Consider the following 25036-nt stretch of genomic DNA (forward strand, 5'->3'; position numbering starts at 1 on the left):
TGCAAGGTGGCTCTTATTTTTATGTAAAAATGTCATTACAGGGCTTCCCTGGTGGCGCAGTGGTTGAGAGTCCGCCTGCCGATGCAGGGGACACGGGTTCGTGCCCCGGTCCGGGAAGATCCCACATGCTGCCGAGCGGCTGGGCCCGTGAGCCATGGCCACTGAGCCTGCGCGTCCGGAGCCTGTGCTCCGCAACGGGAGAGGCCACAACAGTGAGAGGCCCGCGTACCGCAAAAAAAAAAAAAAAAAAATAGAGGAGAATTCACACAAGCCATATCATTCCTGGGTTGATTCCTTATTTGGTTGCCATAAATCACCCAGGTAATGCAGCAATAAAAGACGAAGTTAATCTTCAGAGATCTTTCCACTTGTCAAGGAAAACTCTGTTAGCTCGACTTAAAGGGAGGCTATGGTTGTCTGCTTGAAAGAAAACAGAGAAGAGGGATGATTACCATGTAATTTAGAGATTTCATGTACTTGCCAAAATCGCTGTCACCTCATTTCCCTTGCAAAGCCAATGCAACGCAACTGACTCATGACAACGATGGTTTCTACCTTTTTGGTGAAAATAAGTTGTGCTGTTACCTTTTCCACACATACTACAAGGCAAGACAATATAATAACACAGACTCCTATTCTTGGGCTGAAAGTATGCAAGCAGACCTAGATCTAGGATGGACCAACAGATACCTGGCTTCACTTCCTTTATTTCCTGCATTCTTGACTCCTGCTCATTCATGAATTCTAATGAGATATTCCTATCCAATGCATATGAGGATCGTGCAGGTTATAGCTTTCATGAAATTCAGACAAAATGATTATTCTTACTTCTGCTAAAACAAATATTTTAACTCAACAATGTCTATAGAGCATTTCCAACCAGTTAAAACTCTCAGTTCCAGTTAACTCTTGAACAAGGCAGGGTTCGGGCACTGACCCTCCATGCAGTTGAAAACACTCATGTAATTTGTAGTCAGCCCTCCATACTCAAGGTTCCTCCATATATGTGGTTCGACATTTGCAGATTCAACCAACCATGAACCACATAGGACTAGTATTTACTACTGAAAAAATTCCACGTGTAAGTAGACCCACATATTTCAAACCCATGTTGTTCAAGAGTCTACTGTACTTGCGAATGGAGAGGGGACTTCTGGGTTGCTATGATACTCAATTTCTCAGACTCAGCTATATCTCAGGCCCTGGGTTCTGTGAGATGCTCTGTGCTCTTATATAGTGACTTCTGTTATCTGCAACCAAGGGGATCTGAACAAGTAGAGCAAGTCCACTAGGTCAAGTTCAAACACATGGGTGGTCTGAAGTACAGAGTGTTACAGAGAAAGGAAAGGGAAACCCTGAAATGACCTCTGTGGCAGAGAAGCAAGTCACCCTTTAAAGACAAATGCAAATTATCTTCCAAAATGAAAAACTGAAGAATATAAGCATAATTAGAAATGCTGACTTCTTCTGCACATAGATCCAGCTCAGTTAAGTAATCATCTTCACACATACACATGCATCCACACTCACCAAGGTATTCTCTGCCCCTTTCTCACTACTTTTATAGACTTAAAATGCCATGAACAGTAAAGCACAATTTATGTACTAGTTAAAAAAAAAAAAAAAAAGTACTGCCAATTAAATTGTAGTACAAGGCTTTCTTACCCTTTATTTTTAATTTTCTACTACTTGAAATGGCTTCTTTTAGATTTAGGTAGACAGATTTTTAGCACTTCTCATTTTTATGCATAAAAAGGGAAATCTGAGATAAATATATTAAGGTATTCCTAAAACATCTTTACATTCAGAGTCCAACCCTTTCAAATCACTTTTCCATTCAGTCTTTGGTAACTATGCTTTTTTTTAAAAAAGAGAAGCATTTCTTTAAAAAGTGCTTCATCATTGTCTCTAAGCTGCCAGCCATCATTTGGAAAGTTCTCACACTAGAGCTTTCTTGATCTTACCAGAAGGTGTCAACAGGACATGGTCAGACAATAACCTAATCCTCCTTCCTCAAATAGCGCTTAAATGTCTGTTTTAAATGTGAAGAAGTTATGGTTGTCTAGCCATGCAACTAGAAATAACAACCATGCCCACGCATGCAAGAACAGCAATTAGGTCATGGGTGCTGCCAGCAGTGATTGCAAGATGCCATAAACCATAAGCGGCATCCTGATTTTAGAGATAAGAAAATGTGTGTGTGTTGGGGGGAAGTGTACCTTAGAATCAATGAAATACAATGGATACTCACCCCAAAATGTAAAGTAAAATCCCTGTAAGACAGGCTCAATCATTTTTACTTCTGTGAAAACAAGTATTTTAACTCAAGGATACTTTAGAGCATTTTCAAACTAGTTAAAACTCTCCGTTACTTGCAATTAGAGTAGTTTAGTCGTAGAATAATCAACCCAAAGCAACACTATTGCAGCTGGTTGGTTTGGGCACATGGTTCTTCTTTAGTAAAAGGAATTTTACTGCAAGTTGTCCTGATCCAGAGGAGGCAGAACTTTCATGAAGGGTTATATTTCCCATTTCTCCTACTCCATAGAGATGGAATGGGTAGACTATAGTAGATGCGAAACATACCCGGCTTAAACACATCATTGGTTTACCTCCCGTCCCCCACCCTCCCTTACAAAGAATGATGATACAAGCTGCATTCAGTGAAATAACCGAGAAACAAACTAAATAGGTGTGTAGGCTGACAAAATATTTTTAATACACCATCTGTAAATCTCTCAAACTTTTTGGGTTAAGCCACAAGCTCTTTCATGCATAAAGTCTGGGGATGATACGGAAAATTTCCAGGGGAACAGGATAGACTTTACTATCCTGAGAGGTCCCCTGCCTTCCAAGGAAGATAGGGTGTTGCCAGTGCAACCAAACTTCCCTGTTCTCCACTCAGGGCCCTTTCTTCCTGCCTCGGTGGCCACCACTTGTTGCTGGGGATTTTTGTGGCCAGTGTTCCACTTATCACCCTTCAATTCAAGATTCTTTCTTAAATCTATTGTCTGCATCCCAGCTGGGTGGCAAGACTGTCTGTGAAACCCTGCACCAGCCTCTAGCCGAAAAGTTTCCAAAGACCTGAAACTAGCACTTGGTGGAGATTATCAGAATTTGATGAAGCTAATACACTGGAGAATTAAGTAGCAGCTTGATTATTAGCAGGAAGTTGTACAGAAAAGAATAATAATGCAAGTTATTCTCTTTCTACTAAATAAAGCAATTATCTTTTTTCTTAGGTCTTGTCTTTGGAAGAGGACTTTATTCTTCAAGTAAGAAAACAAACAAGCCAAAAATATTTCCACTGCACATTTATTGTTAAATTAAGAAAGGCTTGGTCTTAGGGTTGTCAAAATAAACAGGATATGAAAATTTAGACTTGTAGGAAATTTACAGTGATGCTGAAATGTACTGTACCCAGTGGTAATTTAATTTCCTTATCAGTCTTTCTCAAGAGAAACTGGGAACAAAATGTGCCCAAGCCCAAGAAGAAATCCTGAGGAGACTGCAGGAAAGAAGCTAATTGCAACCATGAGTACCAGACTGAGCCATTTCAGATAATACAAATACAAAGGGGCAAAAAGAGGGAATTCTCAGTGAGAAAGAGGAAGAAAAAGAAAAAGAACAGGACAAAAATAAACCAGAATGGCAGATCACTTTATGATGTGATGTGTTTTAAAATCAATGGCAGGTCAGGACAAAACCACATGAAAAAAACCTGGCTCTCAGTGGTGCTGAAGATCTATCAAGAACAGCACAAAAAATAGATATTTACTAGACAAAAAGAAAAATATTTCAACATTCAGAAAAAAACTGAGAATGTATCTAAGAGGGAACCCAGAAGACTTTACAGTCACTATAAATTTTATACTGTTAGGCTGACATGACTCTGCATAAAAAATAATATATTGACTATTAATTTCCCATACATCAGGGTTAGAAAAACCAATATTTTTTATAGGAAAATGTTATTTTTAAAACCGTATAATACAGTTAGGAAAACTAGTGTATAATGCAAGGAAAGGTCTCTTTTTAATTTTTATATTGAATTTTAAATGAAGGTTTTGTAAGGTTTTGAGAATTCTTTTTTAGTGTTGTAGCATAAGTGTTCCCGTGGATTGCATTTTAAAACAGGATGGTTACTTGATGCTGATGTTGGGAATCTATAAATATCATTAAAATGCTTTTAGGCCAATAGTCTTCTACATTAGTGACCCTCAAGTTTTCCCATGCATACAGATCACCTGAGGATCATGTAATGCAGAGTCTGACTCAGTAGGTCTAAACCGAGGACCGAGAATCTGCATCTTAACGAGTTTCTAAGTGCTGCTGTGGACCATGATTTGAGCAGCAAGACTCCCCACGTGACCTCTGTTTCTGGTGGGGTCTTTCACTCATGATACGTGGACTGGAAGGATGATCAACTTCTAGTCAGAACAATCTCTGGTCTTAATTATGGATTTTGCTTTAAGAGCACCTATGCCCAAGTAACTGTTAATGTCTATAAGAGCCTGCTCTCTCTTTTATTTAAAGTCATCATTATAATGAAAAAACTGAACTGCTGCCTAATATCTGTGTAGTTGTAGGTCAGGTTATAAATGGAAATACAGACTCTTGTCCTGAGGAGTTTACAGCACAACATTGTGTGGGTGTGAATGTGACATTCCAAAGCAAAACAGCAACACCAAAGCAGATGCATATCTTCAAATCACATCTAAATCAAAAGTTTCATCTGTTTTCAAAGTGAAAGAAAAATAAATATAAAATTTGATGGAAATTGAGATAATTTAGCTTAGGAAGTTAATTGTAATTTTATACAGCTGTCAGTTTTCTTTTGGACAATTCCTACGAAAGGGCACAACACGTCAGAAATTATGAAAAAAGCAGTTTTCCAGGCTGCAGGGGAGAGAGCACTTCTATGAGCACAATAACAAACAGGGCTGCCAGTGTCAAGAGCATTCTTGGCCATTAAAACAGATACTGATGCATAGTGGTCAGGGAAAAGCAATGAAAACTACAAGGAGATATCATCTCACACCTGTTAGAATGGCAATTATCAAAAAAATAAAAGTGTTGGCAAGGATGTAGAGCAAAGGGAATCCCTGTACACTGTTGGTGGGAATGGAAGCTGGTATAGGCATTATGGAAAACAGTACAGAGGTGCCCCCCCAAAAGAGAAACCCCACCAGAAATGGAACTACCATATGATCCAGCAGTCCTTCTGAGTATATATTCAAAGGAGATGAAATAAATACCTTGAACAGGTATCTGCACTCTTATCTTCATTGGCATTATTTACAATAGTTAATAAGATATGGAGGGCTTCCCTGGTGGCACAGTGGCTAAGAATCTGCCTGCCAACGCAGGGGACATGGGTTTGAGCCCTGGTCCGGGAAGATCCCACATGCCGTGGAGCAACTAAGGCCATGCGTCACAACTACTGAGCCTGCACTCTAGAGCCTGTGAGCCAAAACTACTGAGCCCACGTGCCACAACTACTGAAGTCTGCGTGCCTAGAGCCTGTGCTCTGCAACAACAGAAGCCACAGCAATAAGGCCACGCACCACAACGAAGAGTAGTCCCCGCTCGCCGTAACTCTTAGAGAAAAGCCCACGTGCAGCAATGAAGACCCAGTGCAGCCAAAAATAAATAAAATAATATAAAAAAAAGATATGGAAACAACTTTAGTGTCTACTGAATGAGGAACAGATAAAGAAATCGTGGTGTATATATATATATAAAATATATAAAATGGAATATTATTCAGCTTTAAAAAAAGAGATCCTGACTTTTGCAACATCATGGATGAACCTAGAGGACATTATGCTAAGTGAAATTAGCTACACACAGAAGGACAGACACTGCATGGTATTACTTACATGTGGAATCTGAAAGTGTTGACTACATAGATGCAGAGGGTGGAGTGGTAGTTATCAGGGGCAGGGAAGGGGTGGAGATGGAGAGATGTTGATAAAAGGGCATGAAGTGATAGCTCTGTAGGACAAATGAGCCCAGAGATCTAACCTGCAGCACGATGATTACAGGTAATAACACTGTATTGAATAGTGGAAAGTTGATAAGAATAGATTTCAGGTCCTCTCACCATATACAAACACAGCTATGTGAGGAGATGAGATTGTTAATTCACTTGACTGTAATAATCATTTCACTGTGTATGTGCATATCATACAATCACGTAGTACACCTTAAATATACACAATCTTTATTTTTTAAAAAAAGGTGGTGGGGAACTTAAGAATAGCTGTCAGTCACTAACAACTAAGATTAAATATACTTGTGACTCTCAAATATAATTGAAGCACTTCCTAGATTTATGCAACTAACTTTTCCTCCAAAAGCTTTATAAAAAATATATCTCAGTAAATGAAATCAGAACAGTATTAGGATTGATTACTTGCATCTGAGAAAACAAGATGCATTTGTTAGGAATTCTAGAGTTCCTTGCTGCCATGGCCCTACAAGCATTTAACTGGTATGAAAATAATCCTGCCAAGCTTTAGAAAGACCCCAGGGTCTGGAAAGAGCCAAGATGTTAGAAATATCTCCCCATTCCCACTGTTCTTTCTGTCAAACTCATAAAAATGTACATAATCCCTGCACATTTGTAAAAGTGCACTGTATTTACGTCAAAGCAAACTGGAATGTGGAGCTTTCTGTGTCTTTCACACAATGCAGCCCATTGTTCTCTGAGAAAAAAAGGATGAGATATTTTGATGCCTGGGGCAAGGCTGAGATTATTCAATTTGAGTTGGGGAATTAAGAACAGATTCTTACTACTAATGCTTGATCAGTTTAAACTGTTACAATACACCAAATACTCCTCCTTCCTGAGATTTTGAAATTTAATATCTTTTAAAATGGGAAAAGCCAAAGATGATTTCTCTTTAGAATAAGATACAATTATAGCTGCAGTTACGTGACTAAGCCAACTTACTGTATTACCTTTCCCTTTCACCATGTCAACTGGCACTCTATTCTCTTGTTAGAAGAAGTCTTAATATTTAAAACAAAATTTGCTCTAAATGAAGCAGCCGGTGCTTTTAAAACCTTTCGAAAAGGCAGCTGTAGTACAGAGAATTAAAACATCTGAATTTGCGTCCTCGGCTCTTTCACTTACTAACGCTGTGATTTCAAGCATCTCAGAGGTTGAGTCTCTTTTGTAAAGCTTCTCAGAGACATGAAAGAAGGGTATCTAATCCTTCCTAAGGATTATCCTAAGATAACACATATGCATGCCCTTTGGAAACTCTAGAACGCTATGGTAGTTTTATGTAATTTTAGGTAGTGGCAGCAGCAACCATAAAGTAAGACAAGTTGACATATATTTAGCCTCAACATGGTAAGCTGTCAATTTATGAGCATAGCCACCCTCATATCCTATATTTAGGGGTTTGTTTCTGGGACCACTCCTGGCATGAATTTCTGAATCAGTCAGGAGACAGAAACAGTATCAGACAGGATTTAGTGTCAAGAATTGTTAACCAGATATTGGAGACCTGAAAAGGCAAAAAGGGAATACAAGCATTATACGGCAATAAATTGCAGGAAGCAACTCTTAGTCACAGGCTGGGGAAACAAAGAGAAGAGGTTGGAACTGTCACAGCTTAAGGCTCAAAGGAGGGATCAGCCCTCTGAGAGGACTCCACCTAGAGCATGCTGGGGACTCTGAAACTGGTTCTGGGAGTGTTGGAAAAACTACAAACTGGAATCAAGGTAAGCCACTGAAGGAAACTGTCACTGCCTGGGCGAAGGGGCATGGATGCGGAAGGGCTCACAAGGAAGGGAAGCAAACCTGCTCCTTTTTCCTTGTCCTACCTCCCAGTGACCCTCTAGCATCTCTGTTGGAGGTGAACAGGGATCCAGCTGGATGTGACGAAATGTGGTTGCACTGTACCAGGGCAGCATCACAAGCAGAGAGAAGAAGGGTACACTTGTCCCTGAGAAACCACATCTTAGTAACCAGCACATCCAGATTTAAGACATTTTGCTTTTTGGGAGAATGTTTCGAAAGACATTTTAATTTTAGTATTTTTCGTCTGGGCATGCATTCACCAGTTAACCACAGTTCCTACCATTCCCCGTTATCACATTTGAGTCTGATCCCCCAGATCACAATTCCAAGTGCCACTGATTCTTCTAAAGATGCTGTGGAACATGCTCCAAATATTATATTCCCCTCAGGAAATAAAGCCAAGAAACACAAAAACTCATCCTTTATCAGGCGTTACAACTCAAAGGATGCAAAGTTTGGGTGGAGTAACATCTTCAATCATATCCATACTCAAAGGAAATATCATCAGCATTAGGATATTACTAATATACTCATATATTTGTTTACATAGTATAAATTAGTATACTATTTTAATAATATCATTTTTTTAGGTTACTGTACCTACCAGTTGAATGCTTATCATAATGGCAAACACTGAGTGAGATGATTCACATATCTTACATCATTGATAATTTGCTATCTTCCAGAGCCATTATCATGAAATGCCAACTTCAAAAGATTAAGCATCATAGCCAAAATTCTACCATTGGTGTGTCAATGCAGGGCTAGAATTTGGTCTGGATGACTCCAAAGCCCAAAATCTTTGCTCTGTATCTCCCTGTTTCCATATAAAGATTAATTTTGTACGGAGGGGCCCACTTGGAAACTGGCAGAGAATATTTGCATAAGTAAAGAGATACAAAAATACTGCTGCCATGGTGAGGCTAATTTTTAAGTGATATCAGTTTTAGCAAAGTAAGTTTAAAATGTAGCTTTATTGGGAATTCCCTGGATGTCTAGTGGTTAGGACTCTGTGCTTTCACTGCCGAGGGTGCAGGTTCAATCCCTGGTTGGGGAACTAAGATCCCACAAGCCGCGCAGCGCAGCCATAGTAACTAACTACCCAACTAAAGATAAAATGTAGCTTTATTGTAAAAAAATTTAAAGTCAACTCACACATAGTTTTAATTTTAAAACCTTGTACAATTTGAACATTGTAAAAACTACAGAGAAGAAAAAAATGGCTACAGAATTGGCAAAATGAATGTCACAAAATCTCTATACAAAAAAATATTGAGCAGAGACTGGCATCCATCCATCAAAATCCACTGTCTCTCTCTCTCTCTTCCTAGGCACTGAATTAGACTACATTACCCAGGCACCCTTGCAGGTAGGTCTGGCCCCATGACTGAGTCCTAGCCAATAGGATTGAGAGTGGGGGCTGTGTGGTCCTTTCTTATCTGGCCCATAAAACTTCCCACCATCATGCCTTCATCTCTTCCTTTTCTCTCTGGGTGGATGCAGATGACATCAGGACTCTAGGAAATGAAAAAACTCAAGTCGGAAGACGCCTGGATAGGTAAATCACCTCATGGTGACCTCCACCCCTCTTCTGGGCTTTTCTGTATGTGAAAAATAAACTTCTACTATGACTGAACCATTTTATGTTTGCATGTATTTGTTTCCACTGCTTAATTTATTCTTAATGAATATACACATGGTTTTTAAGAATTAGACTAACAACAATACTAAAAATAATGCTGATAGCTCATACTTATTAAGCTCTTACCGAAGTGTTAGGTTTATGAAAGACCTTGTCAGGCCTTCACTCAGAACCTCTCCATACTTTGCACATGGCATAGAGGATCCCAGTTAGGTGTTCTTACAGTTCAGACTGAAGAAGAAAACTAGAATAAAAAGATTTATCTGTAAATAAGATCCCTGATAGAAGCAAGAACTGACAGCAAAGGAAGAGGCGGAAGGAACATACAAACCATGTAAGAAAAAATGCAACCTGGGACCATTTGGTGTAGGGCCGTAACTCCACCAATCCGTAAAGCCTTTGAGGAAATCACAGTATGATTGCTCCTTTCAATAGCTGATGTTTACAATGATGACTATGTTATCAAAAAGTTAAGCCACATTCCCTAAGTCCTGCTTAAGAAAGCAGAAGTGTGTTACAATATGCCTGTGAATATTTTCCAATTGACATGGTCCACACTGAAAAAAAGAAAAAATCTTGGGACCTCCCTGGTGGCGCAGTCATTAAGAATCCGCCTGCCAATGTAGGGGACATGGGTTCGAGCCCTGGTCTGAGAAGATCCCACATGCTGTGGAGCAACTAAGCCCATGCGCCACAACTACTGAGGCTGTGCCCTAGAGCCCGCGAGCCACAACTACTGAGCCCATGTGCCACAGCTACTGAAGCCCGCGTGCCTAGAGCCCCTGCTCCACAACAAGAGAAGCCACCACAATGAGAAGCCCACGCACTACAACAAAGAGTAGCCCCCGCTTGTCTTAACTAGAGAAAGCCTGAGTGCAGCAACAAAAACACAACAGAGCCAAAAATAAATAAATAAATAAATAAATAAATAAATAAACAAACAAAAAAAAACCCTGGTATCTAAGGGATGTGCTTTAGTTAGCTGGAAAATGTGCTTATGGAACAGCAAATTTCTAAATGGTGGTACATTACTATGCATTTATTTATCTGAGGAACCATCCTTTGAAACATCACAACTCTAAATCCTGATGGGAACTCAGACGGGGTTAGATTTGATACAATGCAGCCTATCAGGAACAGTCTCTTTTACTGCATTCCCAGGTCATGGGCAACAACCTGTTCTGATGTGAGTCACTCTCACACATTGTTGGTTATCTTTCCACTGCTGTCTTTCTGGGGCATCTAGTGTGAACCATGTAACTCAGCTGTGAGGCTTTCCTGCTGGGATTAGTAATAGCTGTACCACCAAATATTACTGTGCAATTGACCTAGGGGTTACATTTAGATTACTTTGGATTTCTATACTTGGGAAATGCATGCCTTAATTTTCCTCTTAGGTTAAAATTCATAATGGAAAAGAAGATGTCTGTTCATGATACTGACTTATACAGTGGGTATGATTTGCTTTATAATAGCAGTGCTTGTACCACCAAATGTACCTTTATGAATTAGGGCATCCAGCCTAAGGAAAAAAACAGGCTGACAAGTATTAATAAAAACGCTGGGAGTGGGAAACAATCCCAACTGTAAGGCGGATAATAGAAGCTGCTTTCTCTACCTACGAGGGGAATTTCAGGAGTGGAGATTTGGTGATCGTGCTCTTTCAGTCTTCCCCTCCAAATGCATGGAGGCCTATAAACAGCCGAATCCATTATTCACAAGATAAAGGCCAAGCAAGGAACCTAGACCATTATATCAGAAGCAGTGCAGTCTTACTTGGCGAAACATATGACTGATATCCTTTACGGCACCACAAATCTTTTGTTTTGCTTTGTTTTGCACATGGATATACTGAACAACTGTCATTTATTTTTATACCTGTTATGAATTTTTTAAAAGTGCTATCGAAGCACTTGTTTTACTTTTTCTTTTTTTTTTCTCTTTTACAGTAGGTCTCAGAGAAGCCTGAGGGCACATCCTAAAGCTCATTAGGTAGGAGAGGAATAACGTCCAGCCACACATTGATTCTCTGTAGGGACTCAAGATATTTGTATGTGGTGTAAACTGCAGGGAGCCAAAATAAAAATTCCCTAACACTAAAAAGAATAAAATTGTGAAAATATTTTACCTCTAGAGTTAAAATGCTCAAATTAGAGTGACTTTTCCTTCAACAAGAGTTTTTAAAATATTTTAACATTTTGCTAAACCACAGAAAAGTGTACAAATTGTAAGTGTGAGGCTCACTGAATTTTTACCAAACACACGTGTGACCAGCATTCAGATTAAGAAATAGAACTTGATGCACAAATAGAAGCTCGCTCTCAGTCTTTCCCTCCACCACCCCCTGCCAGGGAAATTACTGGGGTATTGAAGATGAACTCTGCATCTCTGTATCTACACACTGAAAGCCGAGAGTATAGTACTATAAGATATAAGATTCATCCATATTGTTGCACACAGTTTTAACTCTGTTTATTCTCACTGATGTAAGACATCCCGTTGTTGTGTCTCCATTCTGATATTGGGTACTATAAGATTTAAGATGCATCCAGATTGTTGCATACAGTTGTAACTTTGTTTATTCTCATTGATGTATGACATCCCGTTGTTGTGTGTCCGTTCTGATATTGACAGACCTCTGGGTATTTTCCAGTTGTCAGCTATTGGGAATAATAGTAGCACCAGCTTGCTGCACCCGTGTTTTGGTGAACATATGCTACTGCTTTTAATCAGGCTTTCACTGAGGCATACAACCAATGGGTCATAAGATATGAGCATGTTCAGATTTATCAGATACTAATAGTTTTCCAAAGTGGCTGCACCAATTTATACTTCTACCAGCAATGTATGGGAGTTCTGGTTGCTCCGAATAGTCACAAAAATTTGGTAATATCTGTGTTTTCCATTTTAGCCATCCAGGTAGTTGTGTGGTATGCTCATGCTATGATGTTAATTAGCATTTTCCTGCTGACTAACTAATGATGTTAAACAGAATGAGATTTTTTGACACATTTTAAAATAAATGTGTATTGTACAGAATCCTGAGACAGTAAGGGATCTCAAAGACGGTCCATCCAAGGATAGCAAATGTGTAGCACATCTGCCCCCACTGACCCCCTGCCTGTATCTCTGGAGGAGAACACTGCAAACTGATCACTGGACCTGGATTCAGCCTCAGAATCTTTCCCAATACAATTCCTTACATAGTCATTTCCAAGCAAACAGAATAAACTAACCAGAGGAATCTTATTGACCAGATGAAACTTATCAAAAGCAGAGAGGTAGGAATAGTGGAAAAGGCTAAGGGAGACTGCCCTAGGTTTAAGTTTCAGAACTGCCATTCACCGTAGCAGAAAAGAAGGTCCCCGTTCATGATACTGACTTTATAAAGTGGTTTGTTTGGCTTTATAGTAGCAATGTTTCTATAGCAGCAATATTCAATTCATTGAATTGAGTGACAATGGCAAGTTAATTCATCTCTAGAAAGTGTTATTGTGAGGATTAACTAAAAAATATTTGCATTATTTGCAGTTCTATTCTCCTTCCCTTTTTTTAAGGACAGCTTTCTTTCTCCTGGGGACAAATCTTTTACTACTTCTGCTAATCTATCTGCTCTTGAACCAATATGATTCTTACAAGCCTGCTGAAGATGGCAGAATTTTAGGCCGACTATGAGTCATTAAGAGAGCAAGGTCTGGATAAAGAAGATGTGATACATATATACAATGGAATATTACTCAGCCATAAAAAGAATGAAATAATGCCATTTGTGGCAACATGGATGCAACTACAGATTATCATACTAAGTGAAGTCAGTCAGGAAGAGAAAGACAAATACCATATGATGTCCCTTACATGAGGAATCTAAAATATGACACAAATGAACATACCTAGGAAACAGAAACAGACTCAAAGACATAGAGAACACACTGGTGGTTACCAAGGGGGAGGAGGGGTGGGTAGGGATGGAGTGTGAGTTTGGAGTTAGTAGATGCAAACTATTACATATAGAATGGATAAATAACAAAGTCCTACTGTATAGCACAGGGAACTATATCCAGTCTCCTGGGATAAACCATAATGGAAAAGAATATAAAAAAAGAATGTATATATGTGTATAACTGAGTCACTTCGCTGTACAGCAGAAATCAGCACAACATTGTAAATCAACTATACTGCAATTAAAAAAAAAAGAGAGAGAGCAAGGTCCTTCTCAACTTTTGTCTAAAGCAAGATACTTACATTTGGGCCATTTAAGCCATCATCTAAAACCATGAAAAACGAGGTGGCAGGTGTTCAGTGATGGAATTATGAGAAGGATCTAGGTCGTGTCCCCGACGCTTGGCGATGGTGCATATCACCTCCGGCATTTTGGGAAGTATTCATTCACTCACACCACCCTTAGCAGATCTCCTGAAACCGTTTCGTGATCAACAATGATGTCAACCATTGGCCAAGATGGGGCAAAGTGCTCCGGCCCAAAGAAAACGACAGAAACAATCAGACTCTCTCGGCAGCTCCTTTTAGCTACCTTTGCATGGTTCCAAAGCCCTCAGCCTGCCCTCACAGGCAGGTGGAGGATTCTCCCTCTCTGCTGGGCCAAACTGGGCTGGGAGTGGTACTAATTCATGGCATCTATGTATGCTATCTTTCAAAATCCAAAACGTTTTGAATTCTGAAATAACTCTGTCCCCAGGAGTGTTGGATAAAGGAACTGGACCAGGGTTGCAACAGGCCTTGTTCTCAAACTCCTGTCCTCTGAGTGTTTGCCCTTTAACCTGAATTATTTTAAAGAGAGGCAAATCAAAATAGAGAGACACAGGCTTTCACCTAACAGAGAAGCCAAAATATAAACATTTGAAAGTACCCAGGGTGGAAGAAAACATGGGGGAGCAGGGACCCCCATACACGACTGGTGGGAATGTACATTGGTACAAACTTTTTGAGAAGCTATTTGCAATTTTCCTAGAGAATTTAAAATGCATGTACACTTTGATCCAGCAATCCTACTGCAAAGTATCCTGTGGAAAGAGTCAAAACAGTATGCCAAGGACATGCCATATTGAATATAACAGAAAAATATAAAATAAAGGTTTATCAATAAAAGACTGGTTACATAAATTTTGGTATAACCACACAAAATAATGCAATGCAGCCTTTAAGAAAGTGGAAATGAGGTAGACCTATATGTAACAATATGGAAAGATAAATATTTAAGTGAAACAAGTAATTTGCAGAAGAACATATATAACATATGAGAAGTATATGAAATTATATAATATATGGTTTTTATAATTTCTAAGTATATGCTTATATTCTAGATAAGAAAAATTTTCCTTACACATATTTTTATGGAAAATGACAGGTGGTGATGATTGGGGATGAGAACAAAGGAAGAAGGCTTTCACCTTTCATTGTATATGTTTTTAACTTTTTTCTTTCCCACGTGCGTGTTCTGCTCTTATTATTGGTCCTCAGGAAGCTTGTGGAGTCTTCACAGGCTCAGTTACAGTACAAGTCACTGAGCATCTTTCCTAAGACTAGAAGTGCCATGAAGGGAAGCCTCCAGGCACCAAAGACCCCACGACTTTCTGGTTAAACTTGACCTCCACTGACCCTTACATATAGACACAAGACCTACAGTAATATAAACTCCCTAAATGACATCATGGAATTCTAGAGTTGACTTTCTGCAAAATAAAGCCAATAATCACCTCTAATTACCTCTTCAATGTGTCCTACGTGAGCCATGTTAACTGTATTTTCGCCTTTGTGATCCGACTGCATGGTCTGTGCATCAGCTCTGGTGGTGCTCAGAGCCAACGGGAGTCTGCGATGGGTGAGCGACATTGAATCTCAACCCAGGGGTAATGATCCCAGGTCTTCCACTTCCCATTTCCCCACTTCACCCAGCATGTGAGAGCTGGCTTACATCTTGGTATAGGATGACCTGTGTGCTGTCCTGCCCAACACTTCCTGAGTGCTGTCCTGCCCAACACTTCCTGAGTGGAGACCAGGATCTGCTTGTTTGATGGAACAGTAATCACAGGATGAGAATGTCTATGGACCCCTTCAAATCCACTTGAAAGATCTAACTCTGCTCTAAACTTATCTTCTAATTGGATTAGAAGGACGACAGGAAAGAGCAGAGTCACCTTTCATTGTCAGGCCATACACACCAAGTTTAACACTACTCATTCTGTCCAGTAGAAACATATAAAAGAATATAAAACAACATGGTTGGTCAAACTACCAGCGGATAGATGTATCCTTAAGAATCAGATGTCTGGTTACCCTACAGGCTTTATTATTTTGAGTTAAATCTTCTCCGTTTTTTCTAAACCATTTATTTTCCAACATGAAAAAAAATCTAAGTACACCCCATCGTTCGGCTAAGTCTTATACGTAGAACACTCTTCTCCCTGATCTTTGCAAGGCAGGCTGCTTCTTGCTGTCTCGATCACAGCGTAAAGGCACCTTGATTGGTTCCTCTAATGAAGCACCGTCACATGTAAATTTCCTGTATATTCCTTATCATCATTTATTTCCTTTACTTGCTATTTATTCAAGTATTGTTGGTTTATTCCCCATCCCCCAGTATGTAAAAACAGAAATGTTGTCTGTTTTGATTATCAGTATATTCTCTGGCACATGGTAAGTATTTGGTAACCACTGGATTAAAAAATGAGTGAATGAATGAGCGCTTTCTGTCACCTCTCATCCCCTAGAAGGATAGCCAGATGCTTTGTTGGTGAAAAAGGCAAATCAGATATCCCTTTTTTGTAGTAGGCAAAAGGCCAGTGAAGCCAGGAAATAATTTTTTAAACTGAATAAAGCATGGAGGTTAAAGGAGCCGAGGTGGTCCATAAGGAAAAGTGTTTCCTAATAGTCTCCAATGTCTTCCCAAAGCTTTCCTGCGCATCGGAGTCAGGGGACTACACTTGCAAACAGAGTAGAGGTACTCCAAGCTCTCCAGAAGTACTTCTGAGATGCACCATGTTCACATCTGTTCACGAGTACTGAGCACTGGAGAACTGAAATAAAGACAGCAAACGCCCAAATGTAGGACTCTGATGTCCTTCCACAGACAGACTCACACAAATAAAATCTTTACACAAATGTTTAGACATCATCTACTGCATAATGAAAGCTTTTGTTTCCTTTTTAATTATGAAAGCACTCTTGAGAAAGTTAGAGGAAAACTGACAGTAATGGGAACATGTTAATAGTACAATAATATCTAAGAGATAATCTGATTCAATGATATATATGCATCTTAATCTTGGTATTTTTCAGATGAACCTTTCCCCTGTTAAGTTTTTCTTTTCTTTCTAAGACATTATAAATAAATGCTTCACTCAGCCCATTCATATTCTCTTAGATTAATATTTTTCCTTTGAAAGCGTGTCCTGGCAATCTAGCCCTCCTCTTTACCCAATGCCACATGAGAAACCTACTGTCTGCAGTAGCTCTATGTCTCCCCTGAAACAAGGCTGCACAGGCAACACTGACCTTGGCCAAGGGTGCAGAAAATGTGAGCAGGGTAGGGGCAATTTTCCTTGGGGATCCCTGACAACTGAACTTTTTTTTTTTTTTTTAAAGCCAAGGGGTTTGAGGAGTGGCCACCTGTTGTGCTACCATCTTTCTTTTTACGCCCACTGGCTCATGTCACGATGACTACTTAATCAGTTCACTTGCAGAGAGTCATTCTTGCATGCCTCCTCTGTGCAAGACACACAGCCAAGCGCTGAGGTTGCAACGGTGAATGGACCTCAGCTCCTGCTTACCTGGAGCTGACATTCTAGTTACTCAAAGTAGAGGTGTCACAGGTTTGTAGCTTCTGAAATATCTTAGAGGAAAACATTTTTAAAAATTCCTCGGACAATAAGTCCAATAAAATGAGGAAGGTTTATAATTTAAGTTGGATGCAGGGGTAGGTCGTTGGTGTTGAGGAGGAGGATAAAAATTAAAAAAGGAGGCATTAATGGATTTATTAAAAATAGACTTATCCAGGTTAACAACAACAAAAATAATAAATGCATGCTAAATGTATAGCTCAGTGGCCAGCAAATTTTTTCCATCAAGAACAAGGGAGTAAATATTTTCAACTTTGTAGATCAGATAGTCTCTGTTCCAATTTTCCATGTGGCACCAAGTTAGCCATGGACGATACATGGCCATGGCTGTGTCCCAATAAAACTTTATTCATGAGGCCAGTTGGCAGGCTGGATTTGCCACACAGGCATCGTTTGCCAACCCTGACCAGTGCTCATCTTTTCCCAGCAATCCTTTATGATGAAGAAACTGAACGTCTCCTGGGTGAAATCCTTTGCCCAACACAGACAGGTAGGATTGCTCTAACTCACTCTGCATTCCTCATTTCATCTAGTTGGTGGCTAGGACAAACATGGAGAAAAACCAGCCTGGGGGAGATTGAGTGATGGAGATGTCTGACTTCGAAGATAAGTCCTATGACTTGGGTGACTTGCTGTGATTAAAAGAAGCTGATTGCGGAGAGCTGGAGTAGTTATGGAAATCCTGGAGAAGGTGGGTTGGAAGGATTTCTGCCTTGGAATTCCCACTCTCTCTTCCCCTACCTGCCTCACCTGCCTGTAAACACCTATCACTGCTCAGGTCGCACCTCCTGCTTCCCTTGCTTCGGGAAGCCTCCCCAGAGCCCTCAGGTACACTCAGGTGCTCCCTCTGCAGGGCTCCCGCTGCCCGTGTTGAAAGCCCACAGCACCACGCGTACACTTTTCTGCATGTGTATTATACTTCATTAAAAGGAAAACCAACAGACAAAAATCGGCAGTTCTCCCATGATACCACGGACCAGTTATTTCCACATCTGAATCTCCAAAGGGCTGTGAGCAACCCAAACGCAGGGAGTGCCGTTTCACCTCTTTGTCTGCAGTTAGCCCAGGGCTGGCACTCGGTGTGCGCTCAGCACTCGTGAGCTCATGAGTAGGGTGAGATGTGGAGGAACAGGGGTGGGGAAAATACACTCCCTAGAGGGGGATCATCTATGACCCGAGCTTGAGCGTGAAGCTGCGGCTGAAACGGGGGCACCATGAGGAGGTGAGCACAGCGGGAGTGGGGCTTGGCTTAGGGGGGGTTCCCCAGGAGTGTGCTGTCACTTTATTGGTGGCACTGCCCTCCACTCAATAACTTGTCATGCACAGTTGGAAATTATTTTTGACTGAAGATATTTTCATATGCAATTTTAGTGAAGCTGATTCCCCTGCTGAAGTTGTACCACTATCTTACAAAAACATTCATGTAACACCCTGCATGTTTTCGTGTTATCCTCTTTTTTAATACCTGTGGATATGCTTGGGCTAGATTTCTATTTTAACCTATCTTCTTCTTGCCCTTTCATTGGTAGCTTCTCCTTCAGTTTCTCTGCCTTAAATTGTGGAGGCTGGCCTTTGGTGGATCTCCATAAAGTCTCAGTATGTTGTCTATCAAGCCATGTATTGTCTTGTTCTAGGTGGTCTTTGACTAATGGTACAAATATGGAAACATGATGGGCAGAATCCTCACTGCATTGTCACTAATTGTTTGCTCTTTGTCTGCCTTTCAAATCACTTGCACCCTTTTCACTAAATCACTCAAAAGAACTGGAAGAAACAACTCCCAGAGCAAGGTTACTGAAATGTGCTGTGATGCTGCTGTCATTCTGGGCTGCTAGTAATAAAGGCTTGTCTGTGTCTCCTTATCCAGTCCCAGAGGCTGGGCAAGACTTTATCTCAGAGGTTTCAGGTAACTTGAAATAAAGCATCATTTCATATCCCTTATCACTTCTTAGCTGATGAAACTGTAACCAAGCCATTTTCCTACTGAGGGGTCTATTTTCTTCTGACAACATCTTTTCTATGAATAGATAAGTCTTCCCAGGATCCTCAGCTGCCAGTTGATTAAGAGGCAGGGTCCACCCCTGGATTAATCATCTTGAGATACTAGGAGGTGAAACACCCACCCAGCCAGGTAAAAGCAGCTAAGCTGCCCTTTTCCCCACCCCCTCTTCCTCTTTTCCTCAGCATTTTCACTACATTGTTAGACATAAGTTCCTCATGACATGATGGAAACAGAAAAAGTCAAATGATGTCCAAGTCAAAACTCAAAGTCAGTTTTTGGTTGAAAATGGTACAACTAAAAATAAATAATTCACTAAAACGTAGGGGCATATTTTGCGTATATTATAAAGCATCTTAGTATTGGTGACTAATGACTAATGTCAAACAGCTGGATTGTTTGAATCTGTACAGTACATTTAGATACGATTTCCCCTATTCTTCCAATGGCATCCAGCCTTGCATGAGTATTTCCACTCACTCCTCCCCTCCTGGGGCTTCAAAGGAGTCCTCAGTTTAAACAATCATATCCCATTAACACCTCTCTCACCCCAACATGCTGGACTCTTAATTCTTTCACAAACCATTGTCCTAAGAACCAGTAAAACCTAACCCAAGCAGCTACTGAGCAAAGTCCAGAGGGAAATACTTGAAAAACATGTCAAAAACCAGCCACACTGAATGAACATGCAACAAAGGGCATTAGGGAAATTGGCTAATACACTGAATTCCTTAAAATTATAATGTTGAAGAAAATAACTGCAGTAGTAGGGAAATTATGCCAATTAAGTATCCCAGTAATGGGACAGAGGCAGGGGAGAAGTCACTTTGCTGCCGTGACCCAGCCCTTCCCTTCTCAGGCAGTGAGTGCCTGCTTTCTGCCATCAACACGGAACTTCTGAGAAGATGCAGATTTCAACTGCTCTGAGATTTCTGCCCGTTAAGAAGACATCACCACTGACTTCAAAGCACAGGAAGGAAGGACCACAAACGACTGAAGCGAAGTCAGATGACAGTACTCACTGCTTTCATTTTTCTCCAGAGGACAATTTCTTCCTTTTCCTTTTTTTGCTTTTTGATGGCGCAGTACTCTGGCCACCCGCAGAAAGATTCCAAAATCCTCCCTCAGTTTTTATTCCTGCAGTTGGCAACCTACACTACCTGGAAATCCATCTTTAATACAAATCTGAATGCCTTGTACTGTCATTTGGGGTTAAATATATTTCCCCCTGAGCTCTGGCCTCAGTAAAAATAGTAGACAGCTGGTCACCATGCTCCACACTATAAACCTGTTGGGAGGAAGTATGGCCAAGGGGGTTGGCTTGCATCAAAACCACTTGGAAAGCTTGTTAAAACACAGATTTTTGGATTTCACTCTCAGAGTTTCTGATATACATATCTGGTATGGAATATATATCTGATAGTAGGTACCTACTATCTCAAAAGCTAGGACAGTGGTTCCCAAACTCTACTACATCCCAGAATCACCTAAAGAGCTTTGAAAATTCCAATGCATTTTATACCAGGTAAAGTACAATGTCTACGCAGGCACCCATTTTTTTCTAAGCCAGGCATCAGTACCTTTCAGAGCTCTCCAGGAGACTGCAATATACAGTCAAGTTTGGGATAAGGCCTGGAGACAAAGAGAAGGACCAGAGGCCAGAAGAGGGAGGAAGAGCAGCCCTTGATCGTGGGATGATCCCTCTGTTTCCCTAGTCTGTCTTTTCTCATCTGTCCAACGATACGACTAGCTCTTTACTTTCCTCTCAAGCATCAGTAGCAGGAAAAATACATCAAACAAGTAAAATAGTTTTGAAACTTAGGAAGCAAAGGAGATGGTGCTGCCAGGGTAAGATGCAGAGGCTTTGCCGTCAGGGAGACCTGGGTCAGCATACTGAGTCTCACCAGCTCTGTGACCACGTTAATTTAACTGCTCTGTGTTGCATTTCCCTCCTCTGTAAAAAGAGAACGACATTACCTTGCTCATGGGGTTCCTCCAGAGCAATCTTGCTCTTTGCCCAGGTTGAAATGGGTGCTCCAGAAATGACTGTTATTTGATTGGTATACATACTACACATGCCGTTATCCCTAAATACGCAAAAGGCAGACTCTTGGGAAGAATTTCAAACAGAGGTTAGTGAGATAAACAGTGGAAAGTCTGTAAAACAGCATCCAATAGACAGCCCATAAGCAGACAATAGACAATTGTGGGTGTGTGGTTTAAGTAACTCAACGGCTGGGTCTTAAGACATCAGGTCCTTAGCATTACAGATTTCCACCGTCCTTTCCTCCTGCTTCCGGACAAGACCCATTTACCAGCAGGTTTGCTCTCTGACACTCCATGTACCGGTGGTTAGCCTGAACTTGGGGGTACTTTCAGATTTTGTATCTGGCGTTTTATTTCATGTATGTAAGTTTTTCTCCTGGGCTAGACTGCAAGTCCTTGAATTTCATGAGTTCATGTTTTCCTAGAGCACCCATGAGCTCACAATTCTGGGTGCTTAATAGTCATCAATGTCTCATTTATTTCCACAAGGCCTTCTTCTAATTTACCCTTCATACAGCTTCCAGAATAATCTTTCAAAAATCCAAATGTCATCTCTCTACTTAAAAGTCTTCCAGATTTTCCCACTGTTCAAAGGGTTCAGCTTACCCTTCTTAGCCAGTTCATAAGGTTCTTTGTGCTCTGGCCTCTGCTGACTTCCCCCCAACACCTTGGAAGAGGAAATAGCCAGGGCTTTGGTGTCATGGAGATTTGGACTTGAAATCCAGCCCAGCCTCCAAAAGGCTATGCACCTGCCAAAGAGTTCCACAGTCTCCCTGAACCTCAGTTTCTTTATCTGCAAAATGGGAAAATACTAACTCCTTTCAGGTTTATTGTAAGACTAGAATTAATAAATGTGAAATGCCTGGCCTAAGACAGACATTTTTAAGAAATATGAACGGCATTTCCTGATCCTTGTACACGTGCAGCCCCTGCCCCAGGAACCAGGAGCTCCCTCAAACACTTGATGCTACATCATGCCTCTTTACCTTTGAACAGATAGCTTCCTACCTCATCAGCTCGGAAACCTCTCCCCTTTCAAGACTCAGATGAACAAGGTCACTTCTGTGGTGGCTCCGTGACCCACAGCTACAAAGCCGCTCCCTCCCCTGGGTGCCATCTTGGTGCGAAGCTCTGCTTAACTCACTTCGTCGCAATTAACGGTTTCTACGCCTATCTTTCAAACCAGGTAGAGGGTACTGTAAAGATCAGGGACAGTCCACAGTTATTTAGCATAGCATGTGACTTGCGTGGAATGGGTGACCGTGTCAGCTAAATGTCCCCCTCCTCACTGTCTGTCCCGTGATCTGCGTGGGCTGACACATAATCTGCTCCACTGTAGTTCACAGAGGGTGTCCTGCACCTTTGCCACCCCCAGCCCAGGAGTACTGACATCCCAGGGGTGCCTTCCAGGATTAGAGAATCGCAGGCCCCCTGATGACTGGCTGCATCACAGACCGCACTGTAACCAGCTGCTTGGGTGATGTGCACGCACACTGGAGGCTGAGAAGAGCCGCCCTAAACATACGTGCACCCCACTAGAGACACACGGTAGTCACCGGGCGAGAACGAGAGTGAGGGGAACGATGCAGCACATGTTAGCAAGCAGGAGGGCAGCGCTCTGAAGACGCCGCAGTCCCAGCGTAACGCCGGTCACAGGAAGAGTCACAGATTTCAGTGTGGAATGATATATATATGTAATATATATAACACTGTGGTGATGAATTCCAAGCGCCGTGTTCACAGGAGTTCCTGAGAAGTATCACTCCTTACTTTGACCAATAAAAATTAAAGTCAGCAACAACAACAGCAGAACAATCCCAACCCAGATACTTGTGTAAAAGGAGAAAAACCAGAGCTTTAAGTAGTGCTGGATCACATAACGAAAACTGAAACAACTCAAAGCTAATCTTCTAGTGGAGAAGGAAGCCAAATCGTGTAGAAGAGAACGTCCACTATGAGCAAGAGAATTCTCATTCACCACCTATATCAAAGCAAGGGAAACCGTGACAGGGCACTGATCCCAAGTCAGTGCCACCGCGAGTGACACTTGTGCTCTCAGCGAGGACGGATGCCAGCTAGATGAACACGGTGAGTGGAATACTGTCACTTTAAGTCCCCTTTCTGCCTCACCTCTGTAACGCTCTGGGGAATGTCTCAGTCGTTCTGAGCTGTAGGCTCAGTCCTCGTGCCCTACCTCCTAAATTAACATTAGAGACTGAGCACGGGCACGAGGAAAAATGACCTTTGCATCAAACAACCTCCCTCAAACCTAGAACTCATGTTCAGGTGACATTACTGTCTGGGAATCCATCCAGTGAAAAACATGTCCTGATAACCAAGAGCAATTACATAGCAGGACCACAAACTACTCAGAGGCATGTTTTTGACATTCACAAAACTTCTGCACAATTGTAAATGTTGTCTTGCATTCTTTTCTGGAAAAATAAAAGGAGGAAGCCTGTAATCTGAGTCAAAGATTCCAATTTCCAGGTAACAGCCTGCTCTTAGTGGCACACGGTGGGCTACAGAGCACAGAGGTTGCATCTCTTCCCAGGACATGGGGAAGGTGGGATTAGAAACATCGAAATAAAAGTGAGACAAATAGTTTTTACTTCAATTTTCTCTAAATTCTGGAGGAACGCCTGCTTACAAATTAGCAGCATAGAGACATTTCATTTGTGAACAGTCTTTTTTTTTTTTTTTTTTTTTTAAAGATCTTGGGCAAACAAAAAATCCTACATGAAACAAGGAGAAAAAGGCATTTGGAGTACTTGCTTTGTGATCCTGTTCTCAAAAGAGCTCAGACATCACTATAGCTTGCAACCTTTTTGGTTGGATACTTTTTTCCCCACCACTTAACAGAGGAGAAAGATTTTGTGAACATTTTAAAGCAACCGACAGGACTGCCTCCTCTTCCCTAAGTGCCTAGTCAGCAGATTCCTGGAGCCTGGCTGTAAAAGCACTTGTTTCTACTTTTCCCCAATCTCGGAAAGATGCCTCTTAAGCTATAGTGAGAAAGAGCATAGCCATTCAATTATCCAAATACCAGAAGTCTATAAAAGAACATCGCGCTGCAATTGGTTTCTTAATTTGAGTGAAACAGCATGCCCGAACATATCCCCAGATCCTGAAAATAAATCTCCACACAACATCTTCTGATTCAACTGCATTGCAGGACACATTTTTATCAATTTTGACATAACCTGTAGAATATGCAGACCATACCAATATGATCACGGTATCACAAAGGGAAAAATAAACCCCAAACTAAACATTTTTACGTGGCTTTTTACATGCTATTGAGAGTAGCAACAACAGATTCTATATTTTTGCCTTTTTCTGTACAGATGTTCAATTTCCAGGATGCCTTTAAATGTATTCAACTGTTTTAATGTGACACGTGCCTTTTAGTGCCCACTTTCCAAATATTCCAGTCATCCTTAGCTACAGGCATTCTGTCTACGACCGCTCAGAGAATATGCAGGGGAAAAAACCTAACCAAACTAAAAAAAACTAACAGATAATTGTGAAGTCTATAAAACTTATATCTATCCCATATGAAGCAGATGGTGGGTTCTGTAGTAGGCATAAAGCCACGAGCTGTCCAGTGTAAGGTTTGGTTTGGTAGCAGCTATTTCCTAGAAAAGAATGGCTCATCACAGTTTCTGGGCACTTTT

This window comes from Orcinus orca, chromosome 5 (assembly GCF_937001465.1).
Source record: "Orcinus orca chromosome 5, mOrcOrc1.1, whole genome shotgun sequence".
Classification (NCBI taxonomy): domain Eukaryota; kingdom Metazoa; phylum Chordata; class Mammalia; order Artiodactyla; family Delphinidae; genus Orcinus; species Orcinus orca.